General features: G+C 40.7%; 1 long non-coding RNA gene across 1 annotated transcript in view; it reads left to right on the forward strand.

Moving 5' to 3' along the window:
- The window catches only part of LOC116529120, a 370,222-nt gene extending 348,581 nt beyond the window's left edge, over positions 1-21,641 (forward strand). Inside the window, exons 11-14 of the long non-coding RNA XR_004259387.1 lie at positions 2,113-2,157; positions 7,418-7,608; positions 9,014-15,987; positions 16,065-21,641. This is a non-coding gene — a long non-coding RNA (uncharacterized LOC116529120). The remainder of the gene's footprint in view (positions 1-2,112; positions 2,158-7,417; positions 7,609-9,013; positions 15,988-16,064) is intronic.
- Positions 21,642-23,017: the final 1,376 nt, after the last annotated feature.

A 23,017-nucleotide genomic window follows, 5' to 3' on the forward strand; every position in this document is an offset into this window, starting at 1 on the left:
TCCATAATCCACAGTCTCTTAGTATTTTTACCATAAAGCTCAGAGCACCTTAACTCTATAACCTCAACCCCTAGCTCTGTTCCTGTCAGCATAGAATAAATAGCTAGTAGTGGTGTTTCTGTTTAAAGGGCCTGTACTTTTTAAGGTTTTGATGAATACTGCCTAATTATTCTTCACAAAGGCTTTACCAAGTTCCTTTTCCAATAATCTATGGCAATAATTTCAATCTTACCCACCCCCTCCCTTTTATTTTCACTTCTGGAGAATACACATAAAAAAGAAAAAGTTTTGTATGATGAACTTGGCTAAAGAGAAGGATGACATCTTTGAGAACTTGAGTCGCTTATAGGAATGAGAGCAAAATCCTGCATAACCATGATTCATCAATGATCACCATTACGCTGCTCCATTCTGTCTGGCTGCACTAGTCTATAATGGTTGCTTTTTTTTTTTTTTTTTGAAACAGGGTTTCCCTCTTGTTTACTAGGCTGGAGTGCAGTGGCATAATCTCGGCTCACTACAGCCTCCACCTTGTGGGTTCAAGCGATTCTCCTGCTTCAGCCTCCCAATTAACTGGGATTACAGGTGCCCACCACCACACCCAGATAATTTTTGTATTTTTAGTAGAAATGGGGTTTCACCATGTTGGCCAGGCTGGTCTTGAGCTCCTGACCTCAAGTGACCCACCAGCCTTGGCTTCCCAAAGTGCTGGGATTACAGGTGTGAGCCAGCATGCCTGGCTATCATAGTTTGTATGCATCCTATTAACCCTGGGTTTTTGTTTCAGAAGAAGGCTTTTTTTCTTCTTTCTTTTCTTTTTTTTTTTTTAGAGGAGCAAGGTTGAATGGTGGGTTAGCAGAGGACTGGAGAAAAGGCAGTCAGTGCTGCAGGTGAAGAGATATGAACTTCAGTAGTGCCCTGTAGAGATGCAACCAGCTGTTGGGGCTTAAAGCTCAAGCACATTTCTTAGGTGATAATTTCCAAGAAGTAGGTAGTTTTGGCTGAGACGGCCTCTGGACTACCCCAGCTTGTCAGTGGAACTCAGTGGTCCTGAATGAATCATGATGAAGAAGCATTACTTGTGGGATGTGGCCAGCCATTCTGTTCAGCTTTTATTGCAGAGCTGATGGCAGCAGCTGGACTCTATGAAGGCGACGGTGGCTCAAAGCCTTTCTGCTCCACTGTGTCCCATAGAGATTTTATGAAGCTTCAGTCATCTCTTCAGCAGATCCTGTGTCATGAATAAGGATGCAGAAAGCACAAAGAACACCTTGTCCCAGGTTTCTAAACCTTCCAGAGAGGGGAAATTAGTGTTCTTGGCCCTGGCTAAGAAACCAGATTGCTGAAGCTATGGGACTTGTTCCAAACTGCAAGATCTTGTTCGATGGGAATGATTGTAGCTTTAGGTAACTCTAGGGCTTATTGGCTTGGGTGAGAGTTCCCTAGCATCTGCTGGAATGTGATGATTGTATGATGCAGGGAGGAGAAATGGAAAAGGTGGGCCTTTATTGACCCAACAGGGCCTTGTAAAAACGTACCAACTACATACATGCAGTCTGTGCATTTCAAAAGCAACAAACAAACAAACAAAATCAATTTACTGACTCTCTTGAGAGAAAATGGATTATCATTCACTGCAAATTCTCCCAGGTAAGCAGGAGGGTGCTATACCTGTGTAGAGAGAAAAGTTTTACATACACTCAACTATGGGTCCTCACTGTAATACAGTCCCATCATGTATTTGTGGAGATATCTACCTTGGAGGCTTCCTAGGATTGAATCTTTCTCATCTTTCTTTCTCTTTTCTTCCTCAAGTCTTGTGACATGTGGTAATAATCAAAAAACAAAAACAAAACAAAATAAAAATGGTCTTAGAATAAATTTACTTGGAATCAAGTCATTGTGAAATGTCTGGCTTCTTTGACCCTCAGTATTCCCGTCTGCAAACTAGGAATAATAAGACCTGTGTTTCTCCATTGACCATTAGTAAATTCAGCTTCAATTATCTAGTTAGAGAAACAGTGAAATATTATTGCCAAAGTTTAACACACATTTTAATATTTTTACTTTCTGCTTTTAAAAATATGCTTCTCATTTTCTTCCCCTGACTAGATCTTTGACTGCCAGAAAGATGTATAAGCATCTTGAGCTCTACTGGTAGAGTTATGAGTTCTCGAATTTAGAGGTTATTAGAAAAATTTCCCCTGTTTTCATGTAAATTACCACTCAGGAAATAATGGTGAAGTATAATCTTTTTTTTTCCTTTCACAGTACCTTTTTCATTGCTTCCAAACTTTTCATACCTTTTCTACATCAACCAACACCATCCTATACCATCCAGACTGCCACTGCAATACACTCTTAACCCTTTCCATGCCAGCACATTCTATACATAGCATTCATTCACTCATTTGCTCACTTAGCAAACATACCTGGTAGAGCCCAAACATTGCAGTAGGTACTAGACATATGAACAAGTTCAAATATTTTCTTCAGATTCCTATCACCTGTCATATAAATGTCAAGGCCCTTTGCCTATGATTCAAAAATCTCTGCATTTACTTGTTTCAACCTGCTTTTATACCCTTAAACTTTTTCTCCCCTTTTTCTCCTTTTCTTTAAGAAACAAGTTCTTGCAATGTTACCCAGGATAGATTTTAACTCTTAGGCTCAAGGGATCTTCCTGCCTCAGTCTCCTGGTTAGCAGGAACTGTAGGTGCATGCCACATACCCAGCTCAACCTGCTTTTTAATTCTTTCTCTTACGACATGGTATTATGAACTCTAAGCTCCAGGTCGGCCAGTCTTCTCTTGTGTCTGTGCCTTCACTTTAGCAGTCCTCTTCCAGGTGTGCCCCCCATCATGATTTCACTTGTTCAAACCTAATATTCAGTGGGGGTTCCCGGTGTTGCTGCTTTTGTGAAACTCTCCTGACTTTCCCTCCAAAGGACCCTTGTTGCTTAATATCTGAAATTATATAATTCAAACTGCTAGTTATCTTTTAAGCATATAGGAAAAACAACATGATTTCAAGGTAGTTAAATGAGAAGAGAGAAAGATATTGACTTATATGTTCTCTTACCCTCCATAGAATCTAATACAGTCTTACTCAACAAATACTTGCCTATTTATTGTTGAAGCCATATAATAATACATAAAGATGGAAAGTGATGTATTGTTGGGGTTATTCCAGTAGTATATTGCTTTCCTCTTATTTATTTATTTTTTTGGATGACTTCAGACACCAACTTGGTTCAAACCCTTCTCAAAAATGATCTTTCCAACTTGGCTCCTGTGGAGCCATCATCCTTCTTCTGTGCTTGCTGCAGAAATACGGGATTGCCTTCTCTAGTCTGGGGAGCACAGTAACAGGTAGTGGAAAGAGCTGCAGCTTTGCACAGAAAACTAGATCTGAGTTCTAATCCTCCTTGCAAATTGTTTGACTCTAGAAATATCTTGCCTTGCTGATATTTCTTCAAGTTTCTCTTCTATAAAGCAGAATCAACAAAACCCATTATAGGGCTGTGGTGAAAATAAAATATGATACTATATGAATATAGTACCTATTTTGCTCACTACACAGTAGGGGAATCACTAAATCATAGCTATTATTTATATGAACCATGGATGCTATAGTGTTCTGTATCTTCTAGGGCTCTGGAAGAACCACTAAACTTACAGGGATGCATACCAGCCTGCTGCGTAGTGGGCTCTTGTAGACTTTAATTTTGGGAGCTGTCCAGCATGCAGACTCCTTCCTGGTTGGTACAGAGCCTCTTTTTTGTGGTATTGTTAGAGAATAGTGGCCTCTACTTATCACAGATGTCAGAGACTTTAAATCCTCCCTCTCTTCATCTCTAGGTTGATAGAGTTTAGCAAATACCCAGAGTTTGGCCCATTATATTCCTCAGCCACCTCGCCTCTGGGTTTTGAATCCTGACTGTGTGACTTGCTTCTGGGATTTTGAAGCCTGAACCTATGTCCCAAAGCTAAATACGCACGTAAAATTTATTCACAGCACAGGCAGCTGCAGAATGGTATTCAGCAATTTTCTTCCTTCTTCCTACAAGATTATTGTTGAGCTTCCTCTTCTTTTATCATCCAGACTGCTATATAGGGTTCTTGTTTTCTAAGTCTTCTGTTGCTGTGAATATCTGATAAACTTCCAGTAAGTCACCAACCCCTCTTTCCCAATTTTTTTTTGCATATGTAACTTGAAACCAAGAACTCAGAGTGACATACTACATGTCGCAGGCACTTCATTCAATGAAAAAGGATCCATGATGCATTGGCCTCCCTTTGATCTTGTCCCTGTGACTGGCTGCAAGGGTTGGTGAGGTCTTCTGCTGTCATTTTTTTGTGTGTGTGTCCTAGTTTCCATTGTTTTTAAGGAACCCTAGAGCCAGAAAGACTGTTGAGGTGCCCTCTAGCTAAACCATTGGCTTTCGAGCCACCTCCTGTCTATTTTCACAGGATGACATTTCTCACCTTGAATTGTTCACATGTTCCAGTTTTTCCCCTCCTTTTTTAGAAGAATGGCTCAGCCAATGAAATTCTGGCACCTTCTCTTTCAACACCTGAACAAGTTATCAGGAGATAAAGACTCTCATGTAACCTTTGCTGTCAATAGTCTTTGTGTAAGCCGGTTCATCTCTTTGTCCTTCAGTCTTCTCACCTATAAACTAGGCTAAGTAGCAGCAGAGGGTCATTTTGAGGGGGAAATTTTTAAAAATTGTCATGGTAGACTGGAAGTAATAAGCAGATGGCACCCTGAATATTTTTCACAGAGCAATGATAATAAAATGAATGGTAACAACATTAGGAAAGAGTGGGTGACTTTTGGGTTTGGATATTAGCCATAGAGAATTGTGCGTTGAGTGGCAGTGACGGGCTGGGGGCTGGACATAAGCTACGGTTTTTCTTAATCAGGTAGTGACCTCTTCTGGGGAAAGAAATAGTCTAGCAGGGCCTCAGCATTAGGAGACACGTACAACGTTTGTACCAAGGCAACCAATGATAGAGAGGATGGTCCCCAGAGGGAAAACCTCTCTGGTTAGTTGTTTGCCCTGGGCAGCCAGGTGGAAAACAAAAATAAATGAACTGAAACTAAAAATCACTTTCCGGGTAGCCTTACCCAAAAGAGCCTTACCCTCATTGAAACAGAGCTAATGAAACCTTGTGGGCCTGTATATGCATTGTCGTGAGGCTACTGTCCGTGCAAGCTGGCCAGATCCAAGAACCCAAGGTTGGTTTTTAGGGAGAATGGTTCAAAAAATGTCCAGATGGGATATGTATGTGTGTGCATTCCTAACTGGAGGGGAAAAGAAGGACTCTTTCAGACAGGCAAGGCAAGATTCAGGTGGATGGTGATACATCGAAGAGGAAGCAGCTTTTGCTCAATGGTCCTTTAGGGGGTAGAAAAGGCTCAGGTTCCTACTGCAGTCTTGTCAATTAAACCAGAGGAGTACAAACCGTAAAGTATTTTTTTTTTCTCTACCACACACCACTGTATTCATCTGCTACTTAAAGGTCTTGGAAGGAGGAAGAAAGAAAACCTCCAGGAAGTCTTCTTGGTGACTTCAGCAACAATTGTATTCCCCTTTTCTGGCTACCTAAAGGACTTAAATTGTGCTAGAGAATGGAACATTAAATCAGACAGGTTCTGTCTTGAAGAGTGCTGCATGACATTACTGAAGATAAAGCTATTGCTTCCACTTAGACCCATGGGCAGCAAGGTGCAGGGCTGATGAAAACCATATTGTCTTATCTATTTTTGAGTAGCATGAAAAGAATGGGTGTCAAAGGTGAAGGGACTTGCTCAAGGCCAACTCAGAAACATATGGGCATGGCTCTCATTAGAAATGGAACTTCTGACTGTCTTTTTTGTTTTGTTTTGTTTTCTGTTAGCAGTTAATCCTCTTCCACCTTTCTCCAGCCCCGCACTGCATTTTTTTAATTGCATTTTAGGTTTTGGGATATATGTGAAGAACATGCAAGATTGTTGCATAGGTACCCACATGCAGTGTGATTTGCTGCCTTCCTCCCCGTCGCCTATATCTGGCATTTCTCCCCATGCTATCTCTCCCCAACTCCCCACCTCCCGCTGTCCCTCCCCTATTTCTCCCTGACAGACCCCAGAGTGTGATGCCCCCCTCCCTGTGTCCATGTGTTCTCATTGTTTAACACACGCCTATGAGTGAAAACATGTGGTGCTTTTCTGTTCTTGTGTCAGTTTGCTGAGCATATTAAATCAATTAGTCACCTTCTCTTAATATTACCTGCATATTAGATTGATTAATAATATGGTAGCTACAATTTAAGCAACTACCACTGGATAGTCTCTGTCCATTCATGCATTCAACAAATATTTATTGGGTGCCTACCTTGGGCTAGGCACTGGAGATACAATAGCAAGCAAAAATGACAAACTCAGCCATTGTCAAAAATGTCATCAACAAAGATATAATGATGTAGCAAGGGGTTATGATGGTAAGGGTGTGGTTATTATTCTAGGGAGAGCTTCCTGAAGGAAGTGAAAATTCTCTTCATGTGTAGCTCAGCCCTAAAAATCTCAGTGTCATCCTTGACTTCTCTCATTTTCTTACACCCTATATCCTATCCATCAGCAAATCTGATTGGCTCTGAATTTGAAATATTCAGAACCCGCCTGCTCCTTACCACCTCTGCTGCCATCCTCCTTTGCACAAACACTTTTCGTCTCTTGTCTGTATTGCTGGGATATGGTGTCTCCGCTTTCACTCTTGTCTCCTCATGCTCAAATGTATTTTGACAATACTGGGTCAAAATAAATTTCCAAGTCTTATACTGCTGCAGGACTTCTCAGAGGCTTTCATATGCTAACTAAGGTACTGACTTTCCAAGAAATGGGTGCAGTATACAGCATATTATAGTCATTTGACCACAGGACTCTTTTCCTATAGTGCATTTCACACAACTGCTGTTCCATGGAAGCCATTCTGGAAAACACAGAAAATGTTTAAGCAAATATTAATACATCACATGAAGTGTTATTATTCCACAGGAGAACACGATGGGACATGGAACCACCTACAACAGTTTCATGGAACAGGGAGTCAGGTTTACTGAGTTCTAGCTGTGGTTACCTTTTCCTGACCTGTGCAGGGTTCAAGTTATTTAATGTTTCTTGGTTTCCTCATCTGTGAAACATAAACAATAATTCCTGTACTGTCTACTTTACCAGGCTATTGGAAGAATCAAATCAAATAAAAAATGTTAAAGTAAGAGCATCCGTCTCCCTCCACTACACCAAACATGAACTAAATCCAACACCATTACTGTGCTAGTGTGGACACTTAGAAAATCATTAGTATTTTCAGTTACACGATCTCTGCACTTAATCATTGAGAACAAATTAACATTTGCTTTATTTATTTAAGCAACCAGGAGTAAAACCCAAAGAGTTGCTGGCTGTTGGCTGGAAATCAAACAAAGAATTAATTGGAGCTAAGGCTGTGGAGAGTGCCAGTCTGTGATATTCACGGAAGAAAGCAAGAAAAGTCTGAAGTGGCCTGGACTGCATAGCAGAAAGAAAAATCCCTGCAGGGACTGTGTGAAAAAGACTAGAGAGGTAAGAGAACCTGAAAATACAGCACTGCAGATAGAAAGCTGTAAAACTGGAATGACACTAACAAAGACTTTCTTATTACCTTAGCTGATAGCGGTGGCATAATGGCCCACACAGAATCATTGATTAGCATCAGCCATGGTAATTCAGGGAAAGCCAGTGGGGCAATGTGGAAACTCTAAGCTGGCAAAGTTCTGTGGTTTTTGTAAAGTGCCTATCCAGAGTACATGGTCCATTCATGCCAGGTCAGCAAGAAGCAGCTGCTGATGTGATGATGATTTCCCTTTTGGGCTAAACCTCAACAAAGTTCCCTTTTTCTCTAGTGCTTTTGGCTGTGACTGATGAAGTTGCCTTAGGCTCAGGATTCTGACACCCCGCAAACGCAAAAATTGACAAATGGGATCTCATTAAACTTAAGAGCTTCTGCACAGTAAAAGAAACTATCAACAGAGTAAACAGACAACCTACAGAACACAAGAAAATATTTGTATACTATGTATCCAACAAAGGTCTAGTATCCAATATCTTCAAGGAATTTAAACAAATCTTTGAGAAAAAAACAAACAACCTCATTAAAAAAATGGGCAAAGGACATGAACAGACACTTCAAAAGAAAACATATATGAGGCCAACAAGCTTATGAAAAAAAAGCTCAATATCACTGATCATTAGAGAAATGTAAATCAAAGCCACAATGAGATACCACCTTACGCCCGTCAGAATGGCTATTATTTAAAAAGTATAAAAATGGCCGGGTGCAGTGGCTCAGGCCTGTAATCCCAGCACTTTGGGAGGCTGAAGCAGGCAGATCATGAGGTCAAGAGATCGAGACCATCCTGGCCAACATGGTGAAACCCTGTCTCTACTAAAAAATACAAAAATTAGTTGGGAGTGGTGGCATGTGCCTGTAGTCCCAGTTACCTGGGAGGCTGAGGCAGGAGAATTGCTTGAACCCAGGAGGCAGAGATTGCAGTGAGCCGAGATTGTGCCACTGCACTCCAGCCTGGTGCCTGGTGACAGAGTAAGACTCTGTCTCAAAAGAAAAAAAAAAGTATAAAAATAACCGACGATGGCAAAGTTGCAGAGAAAAAAGAATTATACACTGTCAGTGGAAGTGAGAATTAGTTCAATCATTGTGGAAGCAGTGTGGTGATTCCTCAAAGATCAAAACACAGAACTATCATTTAGCTCAGCAATCCCATTACTAGGTATATACCCAAAGGAATAGAAATCATTCTGCCATGAAGACACACACTCGCATATGTTCATTGCAGCACTATTCATAATAGCAAAGACATGGAATCAAACTAGGTGCCCACTAATGGTAGGCTGGATAATGACAATGTTGTACATATACCCCATGGAATACTATGTGGCCATAAAAAGAATGAGATCATGTCCTTTGCAGGACCACAGAAGGAGGTGGCAGCCGTCATCAGCAAACTAACACAAGAAGAGAAAATCAAATACGGCATGTTCTCACTTGTAAGTGGGACCTAAGTGATGAGAACACATGGACGCAAATGGGAACAACAGCCAGTGAGGCCACTTGAGGGTGGAAGGTGGGAGGAGGGAGAGGATTAGAAGAAACAACTATTGAGTACTATGCTTGGTACCTGGATGATGAAATAATCTGTACAACAAACCCCGTGACAAGAGTTTGCCTATATAACAAACTTGCACATGTTCCCTTGAACCTAAAGTAAAAGTTGAAAAAAATAAATAAAAATAAAAGATTCTGATGCCTCAGACTAACTTACACTCAGTAAACACATTCTGATGTATTTGTGGGCCAAAGGTCCTAACGGAGTTGGTGATGATGATGATGATGATGATCATCATCATCGTATTGATAATGGTAATGGTAATAAAAAACAGCTTTCATATGGAGTCAGGTTTACTGAGAGTACATGAGATACAATGCTCTTTCAGACGGACAAAGCAAGATTCGGAGGGTGGTGAGGGAGAGGTCTAGAGGAGCAAGCTACTTTTGCCCAATGGTCATGCAGCAGCTTAAAAACCATACTACCATTCACCATTCTGAATGGTAATTGTCTGACCCTCGTGGACTAACAGGTCTTGGAGGGCCGGGAGCATGTCTCATTCATTGCTATATCTCTAGTACCTGGTGTATAAAAAGTCTCAGAAAACAAACATTGATTGACTGAAGGAATAAATAAACATACGAATAGCTGTTTAATGTAGCCGATTAAAAGGAATTAGGTAAAATGTTTTCCATTACTTGTTTTCTGATTTGTGAAGAGTCATTATTTCTTCTGACAGTAAAAAAAAAAATTAAAAAGCAAGAGGTAGATATCTTTTTAAAGTTTTGTCCTTCCATACTCATACATTGACCAATACAAATTAAACTACTGAAGGAGACAGAGCCAGTGTTTCCTGGCCAAATACTCTGCAATTAATTATTTCTATCATCTAGAATATGATTTGATTGGGTATTAATACAAGAGGGCAGAGCCTATGGTATATTCTCCGTTACATTCTGAACAGCTAAGAACTGTGCCTGCCACCCCACCCAGTAAGCACTCAATATTTTTTAAATAAATAAAGAAATGACTGCTAAATGTTCTTTCATTTTTGTTTTAAGCCCATCTATAAGTAAGTTTAAATCCAAAGCACTTTTTCCACCTACCCCTGGACCTTAACATTGAGCCTAGTGTCACAGGCAAGAACCCAATAGAATTAAAAGGTTTTTGTTTGTACAACGCTAATTGCCAGGATTACTAAGCAAACAGGAGAAATGGAACAAAATGATAAAAACAATTTGTGGTGCTTTCCTGTGGGATTTTTGGAGGTTTTTCAAAGCATGACTAGTGACTAATGTAATTGACTTTTGGAGGAGAAGGGGAAGAAAAATGGGCACCCAATTATGGACTTTGTCTCCTGTGAGGTTTGTGGTTCTGTCCAGTCTTTGCAAAACATCACTTTTTTAGAGTGGCCTGTAGCTGGGTACATAGGCCAATGGCATTCACTGGAAATACAGGGAGCCTGGACTTTCTCAGAAATGAGGGTTCATTATGTGACAGAATTCAGGTGGCAGCAGAGTCAAGGGACAGGGAGCAGTGGCTGAACTCAGGTGATCATTGGTGGCACCTTGATTGCCTGGATTAGTAATAGACACAAACATTTGGGTAGCTGCTAGGTTTCTTACAACTAGAAGGACATAGCTCACAAAACAGGCTAACAGCTCATTCAGTTCGAGGTGAACATTATTGTTCCCATGTAACAGCTGAGGAAACTGAGGCCTGGAAATTGCATTGAACTTGCTTGAGGTTACCCCACTAGGTTAATCAGGTCCAGATTTTGAATTTTCACTGTTGTGTCATGAGCTCTTTCATTACAGAAAAAAACTAAATAGCCTCAACTTGTCTGGCCACTAGCCCAGAGATTGGGAATGATTCATAGCTATTCTCTAATTACTGGTTTACTCTGAAGCTTGCCTGCATCTCTGGGAAGCTCCTGGTATAGAGATACATTCAATAATTACAATAGGTTTTTTTTGTTGTTTTTTTTTGTTTGTTTTTTTTTCCTGGGTGTTGTACAGTGAAGCCTAGTGAGAAAATGCAGGATAGTTAATCGCAGGGGCTTTAAAACCCCTGGAATTTTAACAACTCATAAATATTAAGCATTTGCTAAGGGCAAGGTAGAACTCTGAAGGCTCTATGTGAAGGAACTCCCCCAGTAGTTGCAATAACTTTGTGAGATATGCATTGTTATCATCTCCACTTAATGGTGATTGAGACTGAGGCTCAGAGAAATTGACCTGCCCAAGGTTACTCAGCTAGAAAGTGGAAGAGCTGAGCAGCAACTTCAGGTAGTTTGACCAATTCTTTTTGGCTGTGAAGGTGCCTGCTTAATAACAAAAAACTATACTAGTGGTTCTTAAAATGGTGCTAGGACCAGCAGCATTGGCATCAATGGGTAAATTGGTAGAGATGCAAATTCTTGGCCTCACTCCAGACCTACTGAATCAGAAACTCTAGCAGTAGAGGCCAGAAATCTGAGTTTTAACAGCTTTTCAGTGGATCTCGATGCCCACTCAAGTTTGAGAACTGGACATACTAAATCACTGTGCTTTCTCAGAAGAAAGGACTTGTACAGAGCACTGACTGCACCAGATGAGCTTAGAGACTTGGGAAGATGTTCTTCCAAAAGATGCTATTACTTTGGGCTTTTGGACTATACATGAGAGAGTAGAGTGGAAGTAGAATCTGTTAAGAAAGAGTATGTGATGAGAGAAGGTAGTAGAAAGAGGTGACGTCACAACCACCTTCTGAGAATGTGATGTGTTTGTAGAACAGGTGTTGATTATCCACTAAGACTCACTGAGATCAAGTGACTTGGCCAAGGTCAGGTAATCAGTGACAAATGAATGCACTCAAACGCAGTCCCCTGACTCCTTAGAGAGTATGTGAAAGCTACATTTCCTCACTAGAGTAGGGTGAGGCATTAGCGGTTCAGTGAACCTCTGAATCATGAGAACCTCTCCTCATGATTCAGTAACTGTCACAACTTCTCCCGACTAGATGAGCTAGAATTGAAAGAAGAATGGAAAAGATAGGAATTCGGTGGTCCCAGGAAGGAGGGAAGACTAAGGGGAGAATTCAGAGAGAGGTGCTAAGGAGACAAGGATGTCTTTAAGTTACCGCTCTGGAACCCATGGCTGTCTCCTTACCTTGATCAGCACTGTCATCATTTATTGGGTTGCACATGCTCTAGCATGTTATCAACCAGAAAATACAACACAGGTGACCTTGACTTTAATTCACAACTTTGCTAGTGATCTCAAGCAGATTACTTCCTCATGTACAAAATGAAGATCATTAGAGTTCCAACCTCATGGGAATTGAGGGAGTTTTAAAAGAAAGAACGTAAGTAAAACCCCTAGTAGGTTGTCTTGCTCTTAATAAGTGCTGAATACACAGGCACTGTGTTGTTGTTATTGTCTTATCCAAAGGCTGGTGCACAGGGCAAGGCAGCCATGGACATAAAAGGATGCCTCAGTGAGTGAGGATGATGATGTAGCTGTTTGTGGACACATAAATCTCCCACTACTTGTCCATTGCCATTTTAATCTCTACTCCCTTATCCATCACCTCTGCCTTCTCAGATCCTCACTCAGAGAGAGTGGTCTTAAGAAAGGACCCCTTCAATCTCTTGTTCCTAGAGAGGTCATGGGTGCATCTCATTTATTTCACTGTATCACCCAACTCTGCATGCAGCATCCAGGGCATCAGGGCACCTGGACACCAGCTGCCAGGAGATGACAGGTAGACAGAGAGGAATGCTTTCAAAAAATGTCATCTGGACATTCCTTCCAATTGATTGCTTAGCAGATTCATGGCAAAACAAAGTTTTCTGGACCCTGTTACCTCCTTTGTTTACTTAAATGACACTAATATTTATTGATCAATTGCAATAGAACAAGTGTTATATGATACTTTAAAAATGTTATTTCATTCAAATGTTGTGATGATATTTGTAAAGTGAGGATAATTATTTCCACTTTATAAATGAGGTAAATAGTAATGGATATTGGAATCAGGATTTAAATCACATTTCTGGCTCCAATTAAGTCTTTTATCAGTTAATGTCTTAAATGGCTGCTTCCTCCTAAAAAATGAATATCTTGATAAGGAGGCCCCTTGGCAAGGTACGTGGAGGAAAGTTTTGTAGGGAAGGAGCCTGATTCCCCTGAATTAAAGACATCTTTCTGCTCACACTGGTATATAATTTGGATCCTCTCCATTCTCTGGACATATCTTTGTGATTATGCCTTTTTACTTAGCCTTGTAAATGGACAATAACTCTACTCAGAGTCAAATTAAGGGGTGAGCTAGATAGGAAGTTGCCAGGGGATTGATTCTATAATAGGCTCTAATACATCACTGGAAATTTAATGATATGGAACAGTTTATTTATTAATATTCCATGCACAGAGAATTCTGCTTGGAAGAAATGTTTGATAAGACACTGAAGGTGGAAAGAGGTACCGGACAGTTATTTTCTAGGGATGGTGGATCAGGCCAGGGCCAGGATGGTATGCAAATCTGGGCCAGAGCAGAATCGTTTGAGAGGACAAAGGGGAGGCTGAGGTTGCTACCAACAAGCTACTTTCTCTGATTTCCCCACACATCATAGATGGCCAAACAGTTAAAAACATATTTTCTTGAAGGCGCACTGAATCATTCCCCTGTCCAGGGTGCTCCCACCCCTGAGTGAAGTCCTGATGCTGCTCAGAATGCTGCATAGGCCCTCATGCTCTCATATTCATTTCTCTTTTTCCTTCTCTTTCTCCTTCTCTGGGTGTTGCTGTGCAGTGTTCCATTCTGATATCCAGCTCTAGGTCATTTTCCATCACAGAACAACACCTGCAGCTTGGACAAGAACAACAGAATGTGTGATGGGCAATGGTGAGACCTGAGAGACAGAGACAGAGAAGGCTGGGTTCCAGGACATTTCTAGCATTAAGAAGAGGAGGTTGGAATTTAGAATCTCTTGCTCTGCCTCTTCCTACATGCCTTGACCAAGATTCTTGAGCTCATCCATGAAACAATATGAAAAGCAAACATTGTTTGAACACTTAACTATTATGGGCACTATTCTCAGTGCTTTATGTGTTTATGAAAATAATTCTCCTAATAACCCCAAAATATATTTACTTTTATAATCCCCATTTTAAACATGAGAAAATGGAGGCACAGAGAGGTTGAGTAACTTGTTCAAGTTGACACATCCAGCAAACAGGATTCAAATGCAAGTATTTTGGTGCCAGAAGTTTCATTCTCAACTACTTTGTGATACTGCCTCTCTGAAGGGGACAAAAAGCATTGGTGAAAGTGAAATAAGTCAGGTATCTAAAATCTTTTTAGACATTGAAATTGTTTGAGTGTGAGTACTATTATTAGCCCTCCCCACCTCCTATATCTCTGCTATTGGCAGAAATAAAAATATGCATCTAGAGATGCCTAGAAGGGAACAGAACTCACCCAGGTGGCGCATGCAGATGGAGAAGGGGCTGCCCCTTTTGCCAAAGAGTGAAGAGAGATTCGAGTGCTGTTCACCATTGTGCTCTTGGTATTCAGCCCATGCCCAACATGCAGTAGGGCATCAGGTAATAGTCACTAAATAAGTCTGAGTTTGGATCCTTGCTCTTTCTTGGTGAGTTAATGAAGTTTTCTAAGCTCCATGTTCCTTTCATTTCAGAAATACGAGGTTGGGTAACGACTTCAGTGGTCCTGAGACCTAAATCTAGATAAATGTAGATTTTGAATAACTGATGATAATTGCTGATATTGTTATTCTAGACCAGTGGCCAACAATCTTTTCCTGTAAATGACCAGGTAAAAAATATTTTAGACTTTGTGGAGTAGACTGTCCCTGTCACAGAAACTCAATGCTGCCATTGTAGTGTGAACAGCCATAGACAATTCATAAACAAGTAGGCATGGCTGTGCTCCAATAAAACTTTATTTACAAAAAGAGGTGGTAGACGGGATGTGGCCCTTGTTTTGTAGTTTGCTGACCTCTGTATTCTATGGTCTAAGCAGTGAGAATCTGAAAGGTGCTAAGCCACATTAACAGACTGAAAATGTTCTTAAACTTTCTAGGCAAAGCTCATCTCTTCATTCCTTTCCAGTATTAAGGATGAGCAATACTTTCTGGCAGAGGAATCTGTGTTCTCCAAGTTTATGTTTGTTTGTAATATTTCTTTAACAGGTGTGAGTGGTGAGAACTCTTCCTCCCACATATTTTCCTTCTAACTTCTTGTTTCCTGGTAACTGTGCACCTTCTCCACTTACCTCTAGAGCTAGCCAGTGGTGAGAACACAAAGAATTTGGGAGGCTGGACCTTTGCTTGACTCCCAAATAGAACCTTAGTAATATGATATATTTATCTAGAATAAGTGGTGTCCTGAAAAATATATTAAAAAGATGGTGATTTTAAAAAAATGTGGTAGTGCCTTGGAAAAAGAACAACGTGAAATATTATATTTTATATGTTAAAGAGAATGAGCCAAATGTGCTTTGGGGTGTACAGAGAGAGAGAACATCAGTAGTTTTTCAGTGTTTACTATTTCTCAATTATCTAAGAGGGGCCTGAGACACCACAAGTTGATGGTTCATCCAGAACCACATGGGATGGGTAACTGTGGCTCACCATGGGAACATCAGGGGTCTCTTAAAACAAGAAGGGGGAAGAATGAGACTTAAACACTGCATTTGGTTCTGGTAAATATGAGGTGGCTATCCAACCTTACTCTTTTGAGAATCTGTTTGCTCTCCTATGCTGATGAAAATAATGTGAAAAGCACTTTGCTCATTGCCTGGCACAAACTAGATCTAGAATAAGTGGAAACTGTAAGTTTTCATTTGGTTTGTTGATATTATTAATGAAATCTGACACTTCTTAAATCTTAACAAGCATTAGGCCTATCTGAGCTGATCACATACTTACTGGACTCCGATGCATGCCACCTTTCGATGTCGTTGGCGACCCACATCCTGTCCATCCTTCTGTTTGTTCTTCCATTCTTCAAGGTTCAGCAATGTTTCTCCTCATGGCTGCATTATGGCTGCATCACCCCCATGCATTCTGTATTCTCAGAACATCATCTCCTACAAGAAGAAAGGGGAAGAGGTGGCAAAAAGGGCCTCTTCTCCTATGCTTGTCTTTCTACTTGGGCGGAGAGTATTTCCAAGAAGACCCCTTTCAGACTTTCCCTTACATGCCATTGACCAGAAGTGTGTCACATATCCAGCTGTAAACAAATGGCTGGCAAAGTGAGTGGGTAACTACGGTTGGCTGAGAAGACTCAGGATTCATCCATGGGACTGAAACAAGGAAGGAGGGCGAGTAGCCAGTGTAGCACAGGGCCTGATGCAAAGGGTACTTCCTTTCTCAATCCCTCCCTTTTCCTTGAGAAACACGTATGTTGTTTTCAGCAGTTCCTAACAGAGTGCCTGGGCGAAAATGGCACTCAATATATATTTTTGGTGGATAAATAATGACTAAATAAGTAATGAATAGAATTTTCTTCTTTTTTTCTTTTTTTTTTTTTTTTCACCTAGACCTCTGGTTTCCTCTTTTCTGAGTCTGGGTTAGGCAGCCATGGTATTCTTCCAGTCTGAAGATGACTTTCTAAATTTGCTAACATGGGAAGAATTGAATACGGCCTGTCACACTGTCCACATTCATCCTTTGATATGAGTTGGCCAGTGTGGTCAAAGACAGGCCAGCGTGGGTGAGGCTGATGGCATACTCAAGGGCTGCATGCACAGACGTGACCAAGCCCTTTGTAAGCAAGATTGGAAGTCGAGATAAACCTGTTCCCTTTAATCATCTCTTTGGGCAGTTTCCTATCACTTTTCAAGCTCCCCCATTAGAATGTCAGCAAAATAACAGGGATCTGCAGAAAAAAAATCTTAAGAGAAATGATTTGAAATGCACTAAGCACTTTGGAAGCATTAGTTGTCAAACCTTTAACGAGATAATTATAAATGCCCTTTACTTAGTGCATAGCTCAAATGATCTACAACACATTTTTAGGTATCACTTTGTTGATCTAGTTTGAATGAAGCACTGGAAAACATTTCTTTACATAAGTGGTTATTCTGGATTATTTGTGGCTTCAGTCCTGTTTACCCCCATTGCTAGGCCAAAATGAGAATTTTTGTGCTCATATCTGGAATGCTCAGGGGAATAAGATAGAATGGCAGAGTGGTTGTCTAATCTGACTTGAATCTGTTCGCTATCACTTATTAGTGTGACACATTGGGCAAATGGCTTAATGTCTCCAACCTCAGTGTCCTCATCTGCAAAACTGGGCAATACTCGAGGGTGGTTCTGGCATGGTGCATGGCACATTGTAAGGGTGAAATAAATGCTATCTTTAATTGCTTTTGACATGTTATATTCTTCAGTTTATCACTGAAACACATACTTTTTACAAAGACAACTGTAGCTGTCACCTTTGAAATATAGATTATGCCATGTGGCTATCCCAATGTCAGCCCATCCAACAACAGTTCACCAATGTTGTAAGGAGGTTTCTAAAGTCTTGGAATGGGCCTTGGGCACTTGGATTATATTGAGCAACTGATGAGGCCTCATGCCACTGAAAACTTTGACCCGACAATTAAGGTGGTTTAAAAACACTCAAGAAATAGGTCTTTCTTTGCTATGCAAAAATTAGTTTCTTGTTTAAACGGACTGATTATGTTACTCAAAATTGTCACTTCAGGTTTTTTGAATTGATTGTGTCCTGCAGTTGGTGTGAAACATGAAATCATATAACGCTGCAGCGTGAAGTGCCTATGAAGCCAGGAGCTGGGCAGTGTTGGTTCACCATACCTGTTCACTAACATCGTGGCACTTCACACAGGTCATCTCACTGTGCTGGGGCTTAGCTTTCTGATCTCTGAAGGGAGCAAACAGCCATTCATGTTGTTCAGCTGGTTATTCCAGAGTAAAAGATAAAAATATTTCATCATAGCAATTATTGTAGTTGCTGTGGTATTTGAGGAGTTTTTTCAGAAATCAGAAATTTCTTGGGCAAAGGGTATGAGAATTGTTGTTTCTCTATGATCAATTCTTTCCAACTCTCTGAAGATGCGTTAAAAAAACAAAAAAACAAAAAAAAAAACACTGTGATTATCTGAAAGTCTGAATGAACTAATGTGGAAGTTTGGGCCCTCTGAGAAGCACACAGAGAGGGTAGGATTAACTGTGCAGGAAATTTATTGGAGGAAACACCTGTGAAGAAAAAGAGAGGAAGTAGGAAAAGGCAGGGAGAGGCTTCAGACCTGCTGCGGGTCTCACATCTGTGAAAGGAGAGGAGGAGGAAAAAAAATTTAGTGGCAGAGTCTCAGATTGTAGTACAGCTCTAAATTCTAGTATTTGGCATGATCAGAGGGAGTTCTTGAGCCTATCTGAATACTTTCATGCCTTAAAACAGAGATCCCCAGTCCCTGGGGCATGGACCTCTACTGATCTGTGTCCTGTTAGGAACTGGTCCGCAGAGCAGGAAGTGAGTGGTGGCCCAGCCATTGAAGCTTCATCTGTATTTACAGCTGCTCCCCATTGCTTGCATTACTTCCTGAGCTCCACCCTCTGTCCTATTAGCAGTGGCATTAGATTCTCATAAGTGTTCTCTATTGTGAACTGCTCATGTGAGGGCTCTAGGTTGCTTGTTCCTTATGAGAATCTAATGCCTTATGATCTGTCCCTGTTTCCCATCACTTCCAGATGGGATCATCTAGTTCTAGGAAAACATGCCCAGGGCTCCCACCAATTCTACATTATGGTGAGTTGTATAGTTATTTCATTATACATTACAATGTAGTAATAATATTAATAGAAATAAAGCACACAATAAATGTAATGCAATTGAATCATCTCAAAACCATCTCCCCGAATCCCATGTGTCTATGGAAAATTTGTCTTCTATGAAACTGGTCCCTGATGCCAAAAAGGCTAGGGACTGTTACCTTAAGTAACGGGTCCAGACCAGTCTCCTTGTGGTGTTTAGTCACTGGCTGGGTGGTGCCTAGGGGAGGTGTGGCATGACATGAACACAGCAGATATCAGTAGCTGGGGCATTCAGTCAGCTTCTCATGGCAGGAGACCTGAGCAGTATATTGTCATGGCCAGCCCCTAAATTTCCTGAAGTTTTCTGTTTGGAACACAGACTTTAATGAGTTTGAAAAAACCTAGAACATCTGTGATAATAAAGAGTTATTCACCCAAAATCAATGTTTCATTCCTTCCTTTGATTTTCACTTCCTCCTCTGTTTCAGCTAGGCCAACCATGTTAAAAACCCCACCCAAGTTTGTAGAGTTCCTCATTTCACATTTTTAAAAAAGAAAATCTGTATGTGAATAAGCCACTTGTACTTCCTTTGTTTTACATGCTCAGGGAGTTATGATTTATTTTCTTGAGTTTCACAGGTTTTCTCCCTCAGCTCTCTGGTGGCAAGGTCTTTGTTTTGGGATGATGCCATGTAATAGAAAAATCATACATTTTGTTCCATTGGGCAGACACAAACAGCTGTATGACCTTGGGCAAATTATACACCTCTCTGAGCCTAGGTTAACCCTTTTGTCTAATGAAGCTAATAATAGTATCTACCTCACTGAGATGTTATAAATATTAGGAGAGATAATAAATGCAAAGTTCTCAACAGAGTTCTGGCACACTGTAGGTGTTTAATAAATGCTGGATGAATGGATAAACCTGAAGACTGGAGGCACACAGGCCTTTGTTCCTTTTCCTGCCTTCTTGCAGTGTTCCTACCCCTCTGCAGTCAGAGGATTTAGATGAAAACAGGTGGATGGATAACAGACTAGAACCATAGCAACAAGCAAGCCATTCTTGAGCATTGATTGCATACAGTCACTGGGTTAAACCCTGCAGGACAAGAGGAGGGGACTGAGGCAGTGTCTGTCCTTGGAGAGGTTGCATTTCCCCATGACATTAGGCATTCAAAGATATAATGACTGGGGACATAGGATGGGGAATAGCGTGATGGAAAGTGTGGTTGAAGGCTAAGGGTGGCAGCTTGGGAGATGGTAGAAAGTCTAATGTGAGGAGACAGAAAAGATGTAGCTGGAGAGTTGTCTTGGGATCAAACCGCTGAGGGTTCTGAAAGCCAAGCTGAGGAAACTGGACTTAATTCTGTAGATAGGAGGAAGTCAGTACAGGCTCTAGAAAAGAGACTTGAAATTCACTGAGAAATGGCATGTCTGAACAACCTCAAGGCAGGAGGTTGTCCTGGGTGGGTTGGGTCAAACACCGTTGTCAATAAATGAGGGTTATAATGTCGTTATTTTTCTTTTCAATATAGGGGCAATCTCTAATAATGGACCATTGAGGGCTAGCATGTTGCTCTTCCCTGTGAGGAAAAACACTAGGAGTGGAAGTTTTAATCTTTGTTATAAATGAGCTTGCTTTAGTAGAGGGGAGAAGAATCACACTGGCCTGCTAAGTCATATTTGTTCAATCAGTGGCATTTGTTCTGAGCTCCTACCATGAGTCAGGTCCTGTGCCAATGGCTGGGGTGTAAAAGCAGGCACATTGCCTGCTCTCAATGGGCTTTGTGTTCTATTGGGATAGCAGAACAAGTAAGTGACTGCAGTAGTACATGACTAAGGGCCAAAAGGAATAGGACAGACAGGGAGTGATTTCAGAATTTGCTAGGAGAAAGAGAATAATCGAAGTTAAAATAGTGGAGCAAGACTTGTCAGAGGGAACGAGACCTCAACTCGGTTTAGATTTATTTATTTTTAATAAATAATAATTGTAAATATTTGGGGATATGTGTGATATTTTGATACCCACATACAATGTTTAGTAATCAAATCATGGAAATTAGGATATCCATCGCCTCAAAAGCTGATCTTTTCTTTGTATTGGGAATGTTATAATTCTTCTCTTTTAGTTACATTTTGAAATAGATAATAAATTAGTGATAATTATAAGCTCCCTTCTGTACTATCAAATACTAGAACTAATTTCTTCCATCTAACAGTATTTTATTTTTTTAACCTTTAACCAATTTCTCTTTGGGGGGAGTTGAAGCTTGGACGTATAGTATATAAAGAATAAGAGTATACCCTTTGGAGTCTGACTGGGTGGTATAGACGGTGAATCCACTTCCTAGCTGTGCTCACTAGAGCATGTTATCCTCTGTGCCCCAGCCTCCTCACCTGTAAAATGGAAACGCTGGTGGAAACACACATGTAGGGTTGTCAAGTAGACAGAGCATGGGTCAGAAATTCTTTTCTGTAAAGGGCCAGGTAACAAATATGTTAGGCTTTGCAGGCCATTTAGTCTCTTTGTCGACTTCCCAATTCTGTCACCACAGTGGAAGGCAGCTGTAGACCACTGGTTAACAAACAAGTGACTATATTCCAAGAAACGTTATTTACAGACACCAAAATCTGATTTATATCCTTTTCATGTGTCACAATCTATTATTATTGTTTTGATTTTTTTTCAATCATTTAGAAATGTAAAACCTTGCTGGACACGGTGGCTTATGCCTGTAGTCCCATCACATTGGGAGGCCAAGGTGGGTGGATCACTTGAGGTCAGGAGTTTCAGACCAACATGGTGAAACCCTATCTCGGCTAAAAATACACAAAATTAGCCAGGTGTAGTAGTGCATGGCTGCAATCCCAGCTACTTGGGAGGCTGAGGCAGGAGAATCCCTTGAACCCAGGTGGAGGAGGTTGTAGTGAGCTGAGATTGTTCCATTGCACTCCAGCCTGGGCAACAAGAGTGAAAATCCACCTCAAAATAATAATAATAATAATAATAATAATAATAATAATAATGTAAAAACCATTCTTAGCTCTCTGGCCATACAAAAATTAGTGGCATGCTTGATTTTGTTTACAAACCATAGTTTCCAGCCCCAGTGATAGAGTAACAAGCTCCAAAGGTCATCTGTCATTATTTTTAACCTTTTTAGATGGGAAAATGGAGATTAGAGAATTCATACAAGACTCCAAAAAGGAATTTCTGCCATGTGGGGGTCTCATCAATTATCTTCTATCAGCTATAGATATGTAAGGGAAGCACAAAGGATTCTGTAAAAGACTGATTTCTTTTGCTAGCGTAAGTAATGCATCTGAATTTTAAAGCAGCCTCATCTTCCATGTACAGCTTTATTTAACAGAATATTTAATGTGATAGGATTATGCTCTACGAGACCCAAATGAAGAGTTCTGCCCAGCTAAGAGGGAAGCGCTGCAGCAACACAGGGCACCAGCTCTGAGTCTCTTCCTGTATTAGGATTGTTCTTGCATTGCTGTAAAGAAATACCTAAGACTAGGTAATTTACAAAGAAAAGAGATTTAATTAGCTCCCGGTCTGCAAACTATACAGAAGCATGATGCTGGCATCTGCTTGGCTTCTGGGGAAGCCTCAGGAAACTTACAATTATGACGGAAGGTGAACAGGCAGTAGGCATGTCACATGGCAAAAGTAAGAGCCAGAGGGTGCAAGGGGAGAGGTGCTACACACTTTCAAATGCCCAGATCTCACAAGAACTTATCACTATCATGAGGACAGTACACAGGAGGATGGTGCTAAACTATTCATGAGAAATCTGTCCCCATGAGTCAATTACCTTCCACCTGTCCCCACCTTCAATAATGGGGATTACATTTTAATATGAGATTGAGCAGGGGACACACATCCAAACTATACCACATCCTCAACTCAAATTTCTCCCCACTGATCAACCCTCTTTACATATGATTTCTAAGGTTCTAAAAATGGCAGCCACAGGAAAGCAGAATATTCCAAACAGCAGAGAAAGGTAGCTGAAATGAAGGCATATACCTTACTCAGTGAGTGGTAGTTATTTACCTGGGGCTTTGCCATGAA

The sequence above is a fragment of the Sapajus apella genome, unplaced genomic scaffold (genome assembly GCF_009761245.1).
Source record: "Sapajus apella isolate SASKATOON/1434 unplaced genomic scaffold, GSC_monkey_1.0 scaffold3, whole genome shotgun sequence".
NCBI lineage: Eukaryota > Metazoa > Chordata > Mammalia > Primates > Cebidae > Sapajus > Sapajus apella.